Source organism: Thermobia domestica, chromosome 2 (genome assembly GCF_964235325.1).
Source record: "Thermobia domestica chromosome 2, izTheDome1.hap1.1, whole genome shotgun sequence".
In the NCBI taxonomy this organism is placed as follows: Eukaryota; Metazoa; Arthropoda; class Insecta; order Zygentoma; family Lepismatidae; genus Thermobia; species Thermobia domestica.
Genome location: NC_137455.1, coordinates 355591942 through 355609940, shown reverse-complemented (window position 1 = coordinate 355609940; position 17999 = coordinate 355591942). Strand labels below are relative to the sequence as shown.

Below are 17999 nucleotides of genomic sequence, written 5' to 3'. Positions count from 1 at the left end.
GGCGGTTAAAATGGTTTTCATGAATCCATACGAGATGTTTAATTCTTTGGAAAGATCTCGAATAGTCATCGTCTGTACAAACAAATCATTTTCTTCCACATTTTCATCTGTTTTCCAATCTTGATCTTTGCTCTTTTTTAACCGACTCCTTCACGCTTTTGAATCACACATGCCACTTGCTAATAGCCTTCAATGCCACTACTTCATCGCCATACACTGATTTTGACATTTTGTTAGCATCTTTGGCACTTATTTGCAGCTTAGAACAAAACTCAATGTTGGCGCGCGACAGACACTTTTAACATGTTCCCACTCTTCTGCCTCTGGAAACCAACTAACATGTCACAACTCGTTCAAACTCGACACTTACTGTGCCAAAAGTTTACGCCACAGGGCTTACTAGTTGAAATCAGGGGCGGATCCAGAGGGGCGATCGGAGCGATGCCACCCAGAAGAGGAAACTTTCTTATTTTATATATATACAGTATATATATATATATCCATCCCAAAGTTTGGAGCCCTTAAAAGTAGCAGTATGACAACCCACCGCCCCCCCCCAGAAGTCAGTCCTGGATCCGTCCCTGATTGAAATGGATGCAACATCGATAGATGGCACTGTGCAACTACATTCACAGTACTTTTTGATCACACTTTGTATATCTTAATATAGTAAATGTCTATTTTTCTATGATATCATTGTCAAAGACGGGGCTTAAACTCTAAAAGTTCTTGAATAATTGCATAAAAATGTGAAACGGAGTTTGCAGTGGGCAAATTTAAAAATACTAGTTATTATATTATAATTCAAGATTAGTCCTATGTTACGAAATTACAACAAAATGGTAAGAAACGTGTTGCATTCTTACAGAGCCGTAGCTAGAGATTTCGGCGCCCGGGGCGAAGTAGAATTCGGCACCCCTACACTCAACTTACCAATCATTATATATATATATATATATATATATATATATATATATATATATATATATATATATATATATAAGCAAAACAGCTTTTGTTCTTTTGTTGTTATTGTTGTTATGCTATGTTTATTTTTTATTAATCTTCTTGGAAAGACCATCGCAAAAACCAAACGCGATCATTATATACCTTTTTCAAATAAGAGTTGTTTTCAAAAGTGTTATTTTGGACTTTTTTGTTAAACTTGTTAAAACTACCTTTGGTTACTACTAATACTACTAAAAGTTACTACTATTTACAACGTTTCGTACTAACGATAAGAAATGAAATTTCAATACATTTAGACTATGTTCTTTTAATCGTTCGAAATGGCTAACAGTATTAATTGCCAGTAATAATTGTAAACTATTTAATTTTATCCTGTATCTGACGACATCAATAGCATTTTAATTTCAATCTTTTTACGGTAAAAAATATTTTGTGAAATGTAATGGAAATTCAGAAGGAGCCTTCTTTGTGAATTTCTAAATATTGATCGATGGAGATGAAGAATATGTTCAATGTTTGTACTTAAAATCCAAAATATACTTTGGCTACTACATATGTCTGAAATTATAGTAATTATTTAGTACTTAATTTCTTAATGAATGAAAGTTCCGAATTTAAGGTACTTATTATTAATTAACATATTAAAATACACTAACACGTACATTTATAAAGAATGTGTGTATGTAGATAGATAAAAACATCACACAACTAAACACGTATGCACAAAATAATATACTGCGATACAAAAAGTTTATGAAAAAATGAACCCAATAAATTCCTCCAAATTGGAAGCATTTGATATGTCAATGGAATTTTAAAATAAATCATAGGTAGTGACTAGTGTCTGAAAAAGTCGAACTTCGTTGGGATAAGCCCCTATTCTACAACTGCTTGAAGTTCGAAAATCTTATTGTTCCCCTTCGTTACCTTTATTTTTAATATTCCAGCGCAAACAGCAGCTTGAATGTCCCTTCACTCTTCTCACTTTCATACCTTCATTCTCACCATCGCACACTGGGCCCAAACCAGGCAATTCTCAGCAAAAACTCGAAAAACGAAGTAAAAGATTGACTCGATATGATTTGTTATAATGAAAGCTTAATAGTGTACACATAAGATAGTGTGCAGGAAAAGAAGTGATAGCAATTTACAATGAACTCATGGGACGTGTAAATTTGGTTATCCGCCGAAGCCGGAGAGGTGCTGCTTAGTGACAGAAGATAGGAAATTGACTTTGGATGCGACTATTCCTACATTGTGTGTAGATATTCAGTGGCTGGTAAACATGGTGACACGACCGACATGTATGTATCGTTTTGTATATTTAGAATGTTGAAGTGATGTGTAGTCAATAGTCATATTTGCAATTATGCTAATATCATTATTATATCCCTATGATAATCCCCTACTTAATATCATATTTGGAAAATGCTGTGATACTGAAAGCATACAAACTATGGTCAAACGATAGAATGGCATTTTAGTAGAAAATATGGCATAATATGTCTGTGATTTTTTAATATGTCGTAGCGGAAACACTGTATGCAAAGAGAAAACCTGCACATATTTGCACTTTTGGGAAATACAGTGCATGAAAATGTTTGAGGAAAACCGCATTCTGGATGCAATGCTGCTTTTGAATTTAGCTGGGATAAATGTGAGAGCAAGTGTTGGGTTATTAGACGTGTGATCCCCATCCACGCAGTGTCAAAGTTGAATATAGGTCGATTCTGAGAATTTTTCCCCCAGACCTCGTTGGGGTTTCGCCTCCAGGACCCATCTTATTTCCAACATCTAGTTATACTTCTCTGGCATTCACCAACATAACTAAACTCTAGTCAAATATATTTGATTAATGGTGGCGACATTTTGAAACGCCAATGCTAAACAATCTATGGACCATATTAAAAATGTTGTTGATCAATTCAGTATTGTGTTTTTTGTGACGTGTGCACAGAAGTGACATTGGAATCAACTGTAATGAGCCTCCGCTCGTTCCAGCTCAGAGTGTTCCAATCAAGCCCTGAAATGAGCTCAAGTAATGCACGATGCAATATATAAAACAAACTGAACAAGTTACTGATGCTTGTAAATCATAATATGTTTATATATATCTGATAATATATTCATATCGAGAACTTGTGATGAGATAATTTTTATGTATTGAAGCGTCCTTGCATCTTCATTGTCATAACGAATCCTCCACAAGTTTGAAATAATTTTGAGAAGCAAGAACTTTTCTTCAATTTTATTACTCTTCAGTTGTAAAATGAATAAGTACACTTTTTCCTTTCATGCGTAAGAATATAAGTCAATTGTAAATTGCCAAATCAAAGCATATGGCCCACGCGTTTGTTTATGCCAATCATATAATCTGTTATATAATTTAGGCGCAAATATAAGGAATAGACCTATTTCCTTTTATGATGTAAAACTCTATGCTTTTGATGAAATAATGTCGAAATAACATTATTGTAGCCACTGCACACACCGAACTAATTGGTTTTCTTTCAATTTTCTGCTTCATATTGCGAATTCTTATTTTTGGCAAGAATTTAGTGCTTTGGCCCTACTGTGCGTCATGATTAATCCGATTGGGTAGATAAGAAAAACGTTTTGAACTAAGCAAACTCATCACTGTTAAATGCCGAACACGAATTTGATTGTTTCTGATTTTAAAAATGCTCCTGCATTAGTGGCGTATTTAAGGGGCTTCCGGGCTTAACCCCCCTCCCGAAATCTTACTTACTATAGTAAAGTATATGAAATATCTTGCAGAATTTTCACATTTTCACTCATAGCCCCACCCGAAAGTTAGCAAAGCCCCCCGAAACAAAATCGTAAATACACCACTGTCCTGCATACACTATGTCATTATTCGGGACCTTGTATATCACATGTCATTAAGAAATCATCTATAATAAACCCTTTAAGTAATAAGTAAAAACTTATGACTTATTTAAACTTTTGGATTGCGAGCGAAGCGGGCAAGAAATTTTTTAAGAAATCTGCGTATTTCATTGATAGCCGACAGCAATATTGATCTAATAGGGCGCCAATACTTTCTGGGGGCGACTCGTATTTTACTCATGTCCAACACCACTTTTTCTTTCTCCTCGCTCGTTCGGCGCCCCCTTGCTATCAGCGCCCGGGGCGGGCGCCCCGCTGGCCCCCGCTTAGCTACGGCTCTGATTCTTAATTATCCTAAACTAGACTAAAACCTAGATCAAGATTTATATTTTAAAATTCACTTATTTTATGCAGTTCATTTTTTCAGTAGCCAAAATAGGTTAAAAATAGTGCGCAAATTAGGTGAACAAATACGGTTAAATTTAAATAATAGCTGTTAACAGAAATTGATCTATGAATATGCAAATGGCATTGTAACTTACCTCCAGTTGTATGCTTTTAGTTAACGATTACTCACGAATGTTTATACAAATGTGAGCATGTCTTCGTAAGATATATTGTCTATATATATACCACAAACGTTTCAATGTCTCCTTTATAGCTTAAATGCAGCATTTCGGAAACAAAACCGTTTTCAGGATGGAATATTTCGTGTTGTGTCACTTCTATTCTCTTCTGGTTTTTGTTTACCATTGACACGTGTCAGTAGATGTCAACGGAACACGAAGAGATTTGACAACCGAATAATTACCATAGTACTGCGCGTGCACACACTTGTCTTGTCGTGTGAATTTGATATATACATAGTTTCAAATGGAGAAACTAGCAATAGCATGTTACTATAAAAGAATTGTGGGAAAATCTACACCTGTTGTCGTTGAAGTAACATTTGTGTAATTAAAAACAAACGTTATTGATAAATCCACGCCTATTACACAAAATCATATTCTTTGTTTGACATTCGAACTATGCTATGCATAAGTATCAGAAGTCTTATCGAAGGGCAATGTCCGTCTTTCTGTCAACAAGTATCAGAGAAACAAATAACAATAAGAGATATCAAGGAGTGATTTTTTAAATCGATTCACGCAGAGAAAAATCCGTTCTCCGGACAACGGTATATTGTACAAATATACGGTATCCTCTTGCTTACTATAGAAATCAGTACGGAGCATACGTTATCCGTACGCTACATAGGCACTGTCCTTAGATGTTACATCATGCCGTTGCAGGATGTCTGACATCTAACAGTTTTCCGTATATCACATGCATATATTTATGTTACCTTCGTCAGCTATATGTTATATACGTCCATTTGTATGTGAGAACCTGACCGCCTATATTGTTTCATAGGGAAAGTACGTATAGATGGAACACTTATACAGAAAGTATTATAAAATATGCGTTTTCAGTTATACGTCTGCTGTACGTTAAGTCCAAAAACTACAGGAATTACGCATGTAACCTATCTTTTTAAGTACGCCACCCACATTTTTTTTCTCAGTGCAGCGTCTGCAGAAGAGATAATATATTCACCCTCATCTCTCTACTCGTACGGTGGCTCAGTGGTAAAGCGCTTACCTCTGGTTAGTGGGGTACCTGGTTCGATTCTCGACCAAGTAAGCTTATGAAGGACAACATCGTGTCCATGGTTTTCCTTGAGTTCTCCCGTTTCCTTCCACAATTCACCAATTATTCCATCGTCATTCACTTGCCTTAATCATCGCCTCGCTTGGCCTAAAGAGCATAAACGTTGGACACTAAACTGAAAGTATTTCTCACCTTTCGTAATAGCGATCGATTCCCGGTGGAGACATTCAGTAGAAAAAGTAGAAAAGCATTTTCAGGCCAACCATGCTGACTGAAGTTTTCCTTCATTATCCTAGGCAAATGCAGGGATGGTACCTAACATAATTGTGACAGGCAGCTTCCTTCCTTTCACTCCTAATTCACGGGGCAGTGTGATCGTCGATGGACATCATCCCTCATACGTGACAGGCTAACACATGACCATAGATGCCGAAAGCCCAGAAATCTAATTCCTAATCCCTGTTAAAAGTCTGGACGAAGTTTTAGTGGGGAGATAAACGTTTATACGTTTAATAATTACAAGTATGTCCCATTTCATATTGTGAGACTACAAAAGATTTACGAATTACAGGACTCCAATAATCTAGCTAGAAATAATAGATTTATCAATTCCGGTTTCAACTGATTATAAAGTAGGAGATGGAATCTACACTTCAGACGCTGATTCTATATCAAAAAACAAATTTTACCTTCCTTACCACTTTTGCTCTATGCGAAAATTCAACCGGAAGTAACACATTTCTACAACTTCCGGTTGCAACAGAGCATTTGATGCTGAGAATGAAACTATTCTTTGGACACTTAATTCATATGAAAATTGTTTCTTGCTACTAGAGATTTTGCTCCAGAAATCAATACTGAAACCGAAAATGGTATATGTTTCTACTACTTCCGGTTCCAACGAAAGACATTAAAATCAAGATTAAGCATATTGTTAGGATACTAAATTCATATAAAGAAGTTTCAAGCTATGAGTTACCATTCTTGTTCTGTAGAAAGAAATATTAAAATTAGAAATTGAACTAAATTTCTATCATTTCCCTTTCATTAGACGGTTAAGGGCGACAATTGTACGTGCTCTTGGACCATTGCTATCTCTCACCATTCTTCCTCTATAGCGACCAATATTGAAGCCTGAAGTAATGTATTTCTGCCACTTCCCATTGGAATAGAGAGATTAAAACCGATACGGAACTAATTTTTAACTGACTTCAAAAATTGGAGGTACTCAGATTGACCTGTATGTGTGTATGTTTGTATGCAAGGCCGGATGTAGGGGGGGGTGCACCAGAGCACATGCACCCCCTTCACTGTAAATTATCTAAAATGAGAACCTAACAGCGAAAAAGCAACATTTTCCGAAACTTTCTGCCGTCATATGTCCGTTTGAGGCTTAAAAGAAAGCTTAGTTCTACAAAAGCAATATTTTAAATCAATTTTCTGAAGTTTGAAGGAAAAAAATTCACTGAACAAAGTAGTATTCCTCATTCACACCACAGATGCCTAAAGGCATTTAAAAATTTAAATCAAATGTAGTGGTAGTTATTGGTGCACCCCCTTCAAAAAATCCTGGATCCGGCCCTTTTGTATGTATGTTTGTTTGTACGCGATTATCTCCATATGGTTTAAACTAATCGAATAAGCTATCCTCAAATATGGTTTATACATATAAAAGAATTAAATAATAATTAATTAATTAAATTTTACAGAAAGCAAATAATTCCTGCAATGTCTGACAAGTAAAGAGTCCAAATGGATGAATAGAGTTGCGGGATGAGACTTAGTGTGACTGATAGAGGATATGAAAATATCTATATGTGCAAAGATATAGCGGCTGAGCGCCATAAGAAACGAAGGGGGAGGGGAGTCAAAGTTGGTGGTGGGAAAAGGGCTATGCTATGTTATTGAAATGCGTCAAATAAACTGTTGAATCGTGAAAATAGTGAAAGATAGACAATTGAAACGGTGGTAGGTTCACATATTAGCAAAAGAAGAATGAGCAGAGTAGATCACGAACCTGCGAAGCCATCTTGAAATCCGCCATTTTGAAATCTGTGATATTTTTTTAAAAAATTGAAAGGTAAAATGAATGTGATATATCAATTAGAGTCCGCATGTTCTCAAAAATTCAGTTATGAACTTATTATGAACTCAAGTTATATATTATTACATTATTATTATCACATTTCACTGTTGAATATCAAATTTCACTGTTAGTTTTCTTGGCTTGTAGATATGTTTAACTTACATGTATTTCCGTGATAATCCAAACTTTCAATGTACGAGTATCAATCTCCTAGATTTTCGTAAATAGCTATAAAGACGATTCTAAATCTTCCAAATAAGTACAAATAACGATCACTAAAGTTTATAATTGACTTTTTTAAGAGCATGCGGACCCTAATTGATATATACAGGGTCCGCCCTGAGGAAACATATCCTAAAATATACTGTAACCAGAAATTCAACAAAGTAAGACGGATTGTATATATTCAAGGGGCACGAATACTTCTTATCCAGTTTTCTCCGAATGATTTAATACTGCTGATTGATGGTGATTGAGCTGTATTAACACCATCATTTCCTGGTGTAGAAATAACATACTCAAATGGTAGTCATCCTAGAACCACTGGCATGTGTTAAAATTGAGTTATATTAACATCTCCTGTTTTGCTGTGTACCCACTCTGGATTTACTGATTTTCAAATAGAGTGGTAAAACTGTTCTGAACATAAACTAGTGTCGCAAAGGAAAAAATATTTCATATTGTTATCATCGTATGTCACGAGTGCAAAGCATATTTATTATTATTATTATTATTATTATTATTATTATTATTATTATTATTATTATTATTATTATTATTATTATTATTATTATTATTATTATTATTATTATTATTATTATTAACAGAATATTCTTATAAATCTCACATGATGTGGACATCTACATTGGCTTGACCGTATAATATCTTTATAACTTCTGAAGAGGGCCGAGCTCGGCCTGCCAATTTTAAAATGTCTATGATATTTCTTGATATATTCAAGTGAAGTCCGGGTTTATGCCAAAATACGGGAATTCCCTTTGGCAGCAGAGTTTGAGAGTTTGAACTTATTTACAGTCAGCTCTACAGTTCTCTAACAGAATAAATTATTCATAGATGTCGGTCTAAATAGTGATTGAATGCAAGAAACGCTAGCGAATCAAATAAAGCAATACCATTCTTCCTTTCTTCGCTACGAAATTTATATCAATGAAGAATTTCTCATTTTCTAAAATATTAAATAATAATAACATATTCTGTTGACTGTGTCTCAAAATATGCATTAGCTTTCATAGTTATCTAATACTTCTTAGTCATATTCCTCAAAATTACACTATTTTTAGTTAAGTATGTATTTCTCTGCCATATCACTAATAATTCTATGTTTTGGTAGTTTGGGCATTTTTATGTGGGTTAAGAGAATTGTATCTATGGATACAGAATAAATGTGAGGTTTAGGTACAGTTGAATTGTTTCTTTGAGTAGAGTTTGTTTGTGTTCTTGGTTGGCAGTGGCGGATCTAGCCTGGAGCCGGGGGCCTAGGACCCCCAGTTTTTTGAGTGACAAAAATTATTGAAGCTATATTTTTGAAAGTTTATAGTAAACTAACTCATGATATACCTATCATAGTCTGGGTTCTGGTTGTCTCTCAGTTTATACCTTCTAGATCCGCCACTGTTGGTTGGTGGGCAATATGTGCTTGTAGATGCGCAGATGAATTCTTTGATGTTAGGTCGAGAGTCCATAAAGAAATAGTTGAGAGTCTTATCAAGTAATAAAAAAAAATACTGGAAAGAACGATCGAGTGTAATAGTATTGGGGTAATCGTAAATATCGAGTTGAGTTGAGTTGATTTTAGTTTAGCGTCCCTTTCAGCAGCGAGGCTATATGAGACGTGGACCTACTGTTTAACGTGGAATTCGAACCACATGAGCTCCCGCCGGGAATCGAACCCGGGTATCGTACATATCGAGTGTAATAGTACATATATACAGGGTGGTCGTGCATCAATGACGGGAAATTCTCGAGATGAATCTACAGGTAAAAACAAGCAAAAAATGTCATATGAACATTGGGTGAATGCGCCTTCGTTTAGACGCTAGAGGCGTCCGAAATGTCACCTTCTGAGGCGGCAATTTGCAATATCGCAAGAACGGAGAGAAATACGAATGCGGCTCAAAAGATATCAAAGGAAACCCAATACGAATAATCCAATTATGCATAAGTGATGGCGAAACAGTGGCGGCGCTAGAGGGGAGACAAAGAAAGTGAATGAAACATGGAGAAAAGTGAACAATTTACACTGAAAAATTGTAGGAGGGGATGTTACTTGGAGTATGCAGCAACAAATGTTAATGAACAAAGGCAACAATGGCTACGCTGTAGGGACACAATGGGAGGCGGAATGTAGGAATACAGTATCTTTGTACCGGAGAGAAATAGGAATATCGGGTCAAAAGATACCAAAGGAAACCCCGTTCGAAGAATTCAATCATGAATAAGTGATGATGAAACAGTGGCGCGGCCCCAGGGGGCACAAACGAAGTGAATGCAACGCGGAGAAAAGTGAACAATTTACACTGACAAACTGTAGAAGGAGATGATACATGGAACATGCAGCAACGAATGTGGACAACATGGACATCCAACAAAGGCAATATTGGCTACGCTGTAGGAACACTATGGGAGGGGATGTAGGAAAATAAAATGAAATCTTTGAGTTTTACGTCCCACGGTTATGCCGGTTAGGCTAAAGGAGACGGTGATGATGAGTAATGAATGAAATGGTGGAATGAAGAAAGTGGGCGGAAACCGGAGAACCCCGAGAAAACCCACGCACACGGTGTTTGTCCACCACAAAGTTCACTTGGCGGGGGCTAGGATCGAACCCGGGACCCCAAGCGCCAGAGGTGAACGCTCTACCACTGAGCCACCGCGGCCCCCAGGGAATGTAGGAATAGAGTATCTGTATAACGGAGAGAAATAGGAATGTCGGGTAAGAAGATTTCAAAGGAACACCCATCCAAAGAATCCAATTGTGCATAAGTGATGGCGAAGCAGTGGCGGCCCAAGGGGCACAAAGAAAGTGAATGAAACGCGGAGAAAAGTTCTAGCACAGATGTTGATCTCGGATAAGGCATTCATATGGGCTGGCATTACAAATGTCCACAATGACCATCGATGGACACCCAACAACCCACATGCAATTGTATGGGTGCGCGGTGGCTGTGGTAGAGCGTTCACCTCCGGTGCTTGGGGTCCCTGGTTCGATCCAAGCTCGCGCCGTGTGGACTTTGTGGTGGACAAACACCGTGCTCGTGGGTTTTCTCGGGGTTGTCCCGTTTTCTCCCCTAACCGGCATAACCGCGGGACGTAAAACTCAAAGATTTCATTTTTTCCCACATGCAATTGTAGAGACGAAGCATCATTAGCGTTTCCAATTGCATGAGTTGGCTGGTAATATTGATGACGACGTTGTGAAACAACACTTCTTACCACAGCGATTTCGCAAGCAATATCGTATCTTCAGTTTCTGACCTAGGGCCTACCTATTCTACTTAAAGACGTGCCACTGAGGACACGACAGTGTATGTGGTTTATACATGGGGTCCCTTCCCATTCATATCACACTATTCGTTTATATCTGAACGAAAAATTTCCACGCAAGTAGATAGATCGTGGTAGCAAAGGAGCATGGCTCCCACGTTCACCCGATCTGAATGCCCTAGACTTTTTCCTGTGGAGTTACGTAAAAAGTCTCGTGTATACACGGCCCGTGCATGGCTTTGAAGATCTTCGCTAGCGTGTATGAGCTGTATTTGCCACACTACGGCAAACGCCAGCGTTATTGCCCAAAGTCAGAGAATTCTTACGCTATCGTGCAACTGTCTGTCTCGAAGAACAAGGAGGACATATTGAACACCTTCTTTAAGACAGCATTATGTTGACCACGGTAAGTACAATACCTCTTGTTTTAACAGTACACTGGGCCTCATCTTCCGTACGTGTTTTGTACGATCTGCACGTATCATCATTAAGAGTGTTTAATAGTTTTTTTGTAGCTCCCATGCGCCGCCAATGTTCCGCAGTACATGCGCATAATAATGCGGATTCTTCGGACGGGATTTCCTTTGATATCTTTCGACCCGACATTCATATTTCTCTCCGTTATACAAATACTTTATTCCTACATTCCACCTCCCATAGTGTCCCTACAGTGTAGCCATTGTTGCCTTTGTTCATTAACATTTGTTGCTGCATGATCCAAATAACTCCCTCCTACAATTTTTCAGTGCAAATTGTTCACTTTTCTCCATGTTTCATTCACTTTCTTTGTGCTCCCTCTAGCGCCGCAACTATTTCGCTATAACTTATGCATAATTGGATTCTTCGTATGGGGTTTCCTTTGTTATCTTTTGATCCGACATTCGTATTTCTCTCCGTTCTTGCGATATTGCAAATTGCCGCCTCGGAAAATATACATTATCCTCTTGTTTACTATAGAAATCAGTACGGAGCATACGTTATCCGTATGCTACATAGGCACTGCCCTTAGATGTTACATCATGCCGTTGCAGGATGTCTGACATCTAACAGTTTTCCGTATATTACATGCATATTCTATACTTATGTTACCTTCGTCAGCTATATGTTGTATACGTCCATTTGTATGTGAGATCCTGACCACCTACATTGTTTCATACGGAAAGTACGTATAGATGGAACACTTATACAGAAAGTATTATAAAACATGCGTTTTCAGTTATACGTCTGCTGTACGTTAAGTCCGAAAACTACAGGAATTACCCATGTAACCTATCTTTTTAAGTACGCCACCTACAATTTTTTTCTCAGTGTGCATATCAATGGCGGGGCGTGTTATATGTTTTCTGTGAGTCTCGAGTTTTTTTTTTTTTTTTTTTTTTTGATTGATTGATTAGTTAAAATCTTTTATGAACACTGTCATAAAGGGCTGTGCTGTGATAAAGTAAAATATACTGGTAATATAAGGATAAGTTGGAGGTGCCCTAGCTCAGTTGGTAACACGGCTGCCTTAAACGCAAGAGAAACGGGTTCAAACTCGGATCCAAGGTTTTAAGGATAAGTTACTATAATGAAAATTCTCAACTTATGTAATCGTAACATAAGGTAAGTGTATACTTTAAGCAACTTCATTCATGCACAATGATTGCAAGAGGCAATGATATTATCAATACGTTACTAAAAGAAAATACCACATTCATACAAATTAAAATGAAAAAAAAATCTTCATAAAAGCAAATAATTTTAATGGTATTACTGAACGAACTTGCAAGAATTTTGTTGTGAACATAAACTACAAAGTGACAGTTAAGTGTGTAGCTTGGTTGCTTTTCCACCAACATATTTGAAACAAACAATTATGTTTTAGAGGTTAGGAATTTTAACTTCCATCTCAATGTTTTAATTGCTTATTGTTTTTTGGAAATTGCAAGTTAGAAATACAAGATTATTTCTGTGGGTGCTGGAGCCCGGAGCACCCACGTAGTTGGCGCGCATGGGACCAGTGCTTGTGCACTTACTCATGAACAACTTACTTCGATATGTGAAAACCGTATTAAAAATGATATCGACTTTAAATAATATTCAGTGTTTAGTGTACTGAAACATATGGTATATGAATTAATTGTGGGAAATAATAGTGCTAATACTCCTTTATTAGTGCCAGTAAAAGCTTTATTTTTTGAAATATTATGTAAATTTGAATGAGACTAAATACTGTGGATATTATATATTCACCCACGTCTCTTTGTCTGCAGCTAGAACGATGTTAACATCAAGACGGGCATTCTACACGAAGATATTATAGTTTCAAAACAACTTTACTTTTTATGCAGTGCCTTTTCTGCAAAAATCACAGTAACGTTATTTTTCAACCAAAAATATAATCAATAACGTCCATAGAAACGTGTTCAGTGCAGTGATGTTTAAAAGAAGAAAGATAATGTTCATAATCTTTTTTTTTTTTTTTTTTTTTGCATTGCAATGGAGAATTAAAGAAATCGGTGAAAAGCAAGGACAGCCTCCCTCAAATTACAGTGGAAATATGGAGGATACTTAAGATTCGTGGACACTTCGTTTTCTACCCGCGTTCGGTTTTCCGGTTTCGTACGAAAAATAATAAGGGACCATAATTAAAAATAATATCATTTCTTTTCTCTGATTATAATGAAAATTTAAAATATAGTGCTTGTCAGTTAGTGTGTTATTCAAATAAATCCCTGTTTTAAAATAAGTAAAAATTAGTGTTTTGTGTGAATATGTCTAAATAGATATCGACTTAATTCTTTAATGAAATGAGTGTCTAATTTTTAAGTTTTGAACATACAAGTAGGATTCCTAATATATTGAAATATATTCGTTGTGTAAGATTTATTATGTTGTTTCGTATTTTTAATCTTTGTGGTACAGTGTAATGAAATATTCTCTTATGTTTAAACATTGGGTGTAAGACGTAATACGAGGTAAACCTTGAACTCCCCTTTGAACCATATACAGTTTGGTCTTCCAGTCAAGACTTTGAAAGCGTTTCTACTTTCTTCCATTCTAGCTACATGACCTGCCCACCTAAGCCTCCTAGACTTGACGACCCTAACAATGTTGGGTAAACAGTTGTTAAATTATGAACTTCCTCGTTATGAAGTTTCCACCATTCCCCATTCCCGTTGGGTCCGAATATTCGTCTCAGGATCTTGTTCTCAAAAACTTTCAGTCTATGTTCTTCCCTCAGAATATGCGATCATGTTTCGCAACCATACAGAACAACAGGCATGATTATCGTTTTATATATTTTAAGCTTCAAATTCTTCGACAGAATTCGCGACGACAAGAGATTTTGAACCGAATAGTAACACGAATTCCCTGCTTTTAGTCGACATTTAATTTCTTCGTGAATATGATTTTCGTCTGTTAATATTGATCCTAAATATTTGAAAGGATCCACTTTATCAAAAGTATTATTTAATATTTTAACGCATCCTTAATTTGCTGTATTCCGGTCCCGACGCACTTCCATGTATTTAGTTTTCTCTGCATTTACTTCTAAACTCATGTCCCTGCAAGCGTTTAATAAGATCTCTGCATTTCTTTCTATTGTTCTCCTATCATCCCCTATTAAATTTACATCATCAGCATATGCCATAACCTGGTGAATACCGTTCAACTGTAGGCCCTGGTTGCTATCTTCGATTTTCCTTATAGCGTGTTCCAGAACGAAGTTAAATAATAATGGCGACAACGCATCTCCTTGTTTCAAGCCAATTTCGTCGTGAAAGCTCTTGGACAAAAATTTTCCTACCCGGACTTTACTTTGGGATTCATTTAAACACATCTTAACTAATCTAATTAGCTTTCTCGGTATCCCAAGTTCTGTAAGAATGTTGTATAATGTTTCTCTCCTAACCGAGTTGTACACCTTTCTAAAATCAATAAATAGTTGATGTACCGGGGTATTGTATTCACACTTTTTTTCGAGTATTTGGGGAGAAATGTTACACTGAGTACAAATATTGTAGTCTCCCTCACCCCATGGCTTCATAGAACCCCATCATTGTACCAGTTGACTTTAATTGAAATTTGTTTTAGAACGTACAATGAGTTCCAATAGTTAGTTTTCAATGTGTACTTCGTTACATCTAATATCCAAGAGTCTAAATGGAGTCGTGGCTTCACAATAATATATAAAACACCATATCTGAATAACCCTTTGCAATTATTAACGTCGGATTTTCACCAAATTAGATAAGTGTAGATCTCCTTTTGAATGAGGTCAGAAAAATTCCACTCGTGTAATAATTGAAATTTTCCCTACCTTACGATTTCCAGAATTCTACTGTTGCATCTCTTGACTTTTCAGTGAAATATCTTTTACAAATAAGTTCAAATGAAATAGCTGGATTTTCCAATTTTCACCTGTTTATAATCCAATACCCAAGACTTTAAATCGAGTATAATTTATATTTTACTGACATCACATTAATATATAAAATGTCATATATTTAGAACTGTTTGCAATGTTAATATTAAATTTTCACTATATTAAACTGTTAGGTTAGCCAAAAATTACTGCAAAGTATTTATTTTTAATTAACTTTCTAAATTAGTAGTAATTCCCAATAAATGCTTAAACTTCCAGATTACATCCAACTTTTAATGTATCATCATATCTCATATCTCTATTACCTTTACAACCTCTGTTACAACCACCTAAGTTCAAGGTTAATACACGCCACCAACTTTACTGTATCTTCAGCCACCTTTGGCTCATATCCAATTTACAAATAAGTTCCGCTACTTATGGCTCATTTCTAACTTACAAATATAAACAACTGTAGTTCCCCTTTCGAATGGCATAAAAAGAAAAGTTCTACTGGATGTAATAATTGTATGAAATGAAAAAATGAAATCTTTAAGTTTTACGTCCCACAGTTATGCCGGTTAGGCTAAAGGAGACGGTGATTATGAGAGATGAGTGAAATGATGGAATGAAGAAAGTGGGAGGAAACGGGAGAACCCCGAGAAAACTCACGAGCACGGTGTTTGTCCACCACAAGGTTCACTTGGTGGGGACTGGGATCGAACCCGGGACCCCAAGCACCAGAGGTGAACGCTCTACCACTGAGCCACCGCGCCCCCTTGTAATAATTGTAGTTGCTCCCAATTCACAACAGCTAAGAAACCCCGTCATGACATAGTTACTTTTACATGAAATTTGCTTTGGAGCATGTAATGAGTTCCAGTAGTTAGATTTTCTAATTTCCATCTTCTTATACCCAATCACGAGCTCAGATGACGTCACAAGAAACAATAACGCTATATCTCGAGCATTATTTGGGATGTTAACGTAATGTTTTCACTCAATTAACCAACTGTATTTGCTCTGTTAAATATGGTAAGAAAAGTTTCAGTTAGTATTTTAGGAATTAGGGATCAGGCAATTAAGGGATAAGGTATTTCTATATGTTAGTGTTTTAGAATATTTCTAGGTTTTCGGAATCTATGGACTTCGTAGCTCGTCACATATGAGGGATGACATCTATCGGCGATCTCTATACCTGGGGAAATGGGGAAGGAAGGAAACAACTCACTCAGGATGGCTGATCTGGATAGGCTGTTACACCTTTCCGACCGAGGTCTACACCGGAAATCAAGCCTGGGACCGCTTGCACAAAAGGCGAGAGGGGTTAGCGACTACGCTACACGGGTCCACTCAATTAACTGTTTTAATTGTAGTTTTCCCCACCCCTCAGCACCCCGAACCTCATCATGACACATTTTTTTTTTTTTAATTTTTGTGCAAAATTTGTTCTGGGACATATAATGATTCCCAATAGTTAGATTTTTCAGTTTTCATCTCCTTATAGCCAATACCCAGGAGCCCAAATGAGCCAAGCACTGATGACGTCACAAGAAGATAAAAACCCCTATATCTCAAGAACTGTTTGAAATATTAATGTCTGAGTTTCACCAAACTATCCCATTTTACTTCGGATAAGTTTAACCATAGTTTTATTGAATTCAACATCTTCAAATTAGTATAAAAAAGCATAATTAGAAATTTAGCCATTCTTGGCTACTTTTTACCAGTGGCATGACCTTAGTTCTCTGTTTTGGGATAATTATGAGTTTCAATACTTAAATTGTCCAAATGTTATCTCTTAATACCCAATAACCAAAAGCCAAACTCGAGCTAGAAAACAGTATTTTTTGGTACCACAAGTTAATGGTATGTCTCTAGTTGAATACCAGTGCTAAAAACCATATATCCTCGGTCTTCGCTGCACATAAATTCACAGAAATATAATATTTTATACTTCATTATTTACACAATTAACATTATAGTTATCTAAATGTTATCTAATTAAAGTGAAATTAAATTAAATTTCTAAATGAAAGTCCTACAGATATGCCCTTTACACTAAACGGGACGGATGATTAGAGAAAGTGAATCATTGCTCGAAAGAATTGGTGGAATGAGACTGTGGAAGGAAACTTCAGAACCTGCAAAGGATCCACAAATACAATGTCTTTCACCACAAACTAACTCGACCTGGGATCGAATCAAGGATACCAACAACAGAGGTGAGCACTCTACCATTGAGTCAGAGTGTGGATGTATAATTATAGATCAGATGATTTAGTCTATAAACAAATGTTAGTGCAATTTAATCATCTCAGTGACGGGCCGTTACCCTCTTCTAAGAAACAGATTTATGTAGGAGACATACGTGTAACTAAAGTAGTAAGGTAGATGATGATACAAACCTTGTGAACTTCACACCATATACTATATTTTCCTCTACACAAAGGAAACACTACACTTAGTACGCAAACTGTAACGCATTTCATGCTTTTCGACAAGTGTTTTTAAGTGACAAGGAAATCAAATATAGTTCATCTCTGCTCCTTTGGCACTTTAACTCTCTGCGTTTCGTTAACGATCTCCCGG

General features: G+C 36.5%; 1 protein-coding gene across 2 annotated transcripts in view; it reads right to left on the bottom strand.

Annotated features, from left to right (window-relative positions):
* LOC145679880 (carbonic anhydrase 1-like) overlaps nt 1–17999 on the bottom strand; it is an 87112-nt gene that overhangs the window by 41008 nt on the left and 28105 nt on the right. The window contains exon 1 of one of the 2 annotated variants that reach the window (XM_081750389.1): nt 4362–4426. The exons of the other annotated variant lie outside the window; for it this stretch is intronic. The gene's annotated coding sequence lies outside the window, so the exon portion shown is untranslated. Of the gene's footprint in view, nt 1–4361; nt 4427–17999 lie in introns of those variants that run through there. 2 annotated transcript variants of the gene reach the window in all.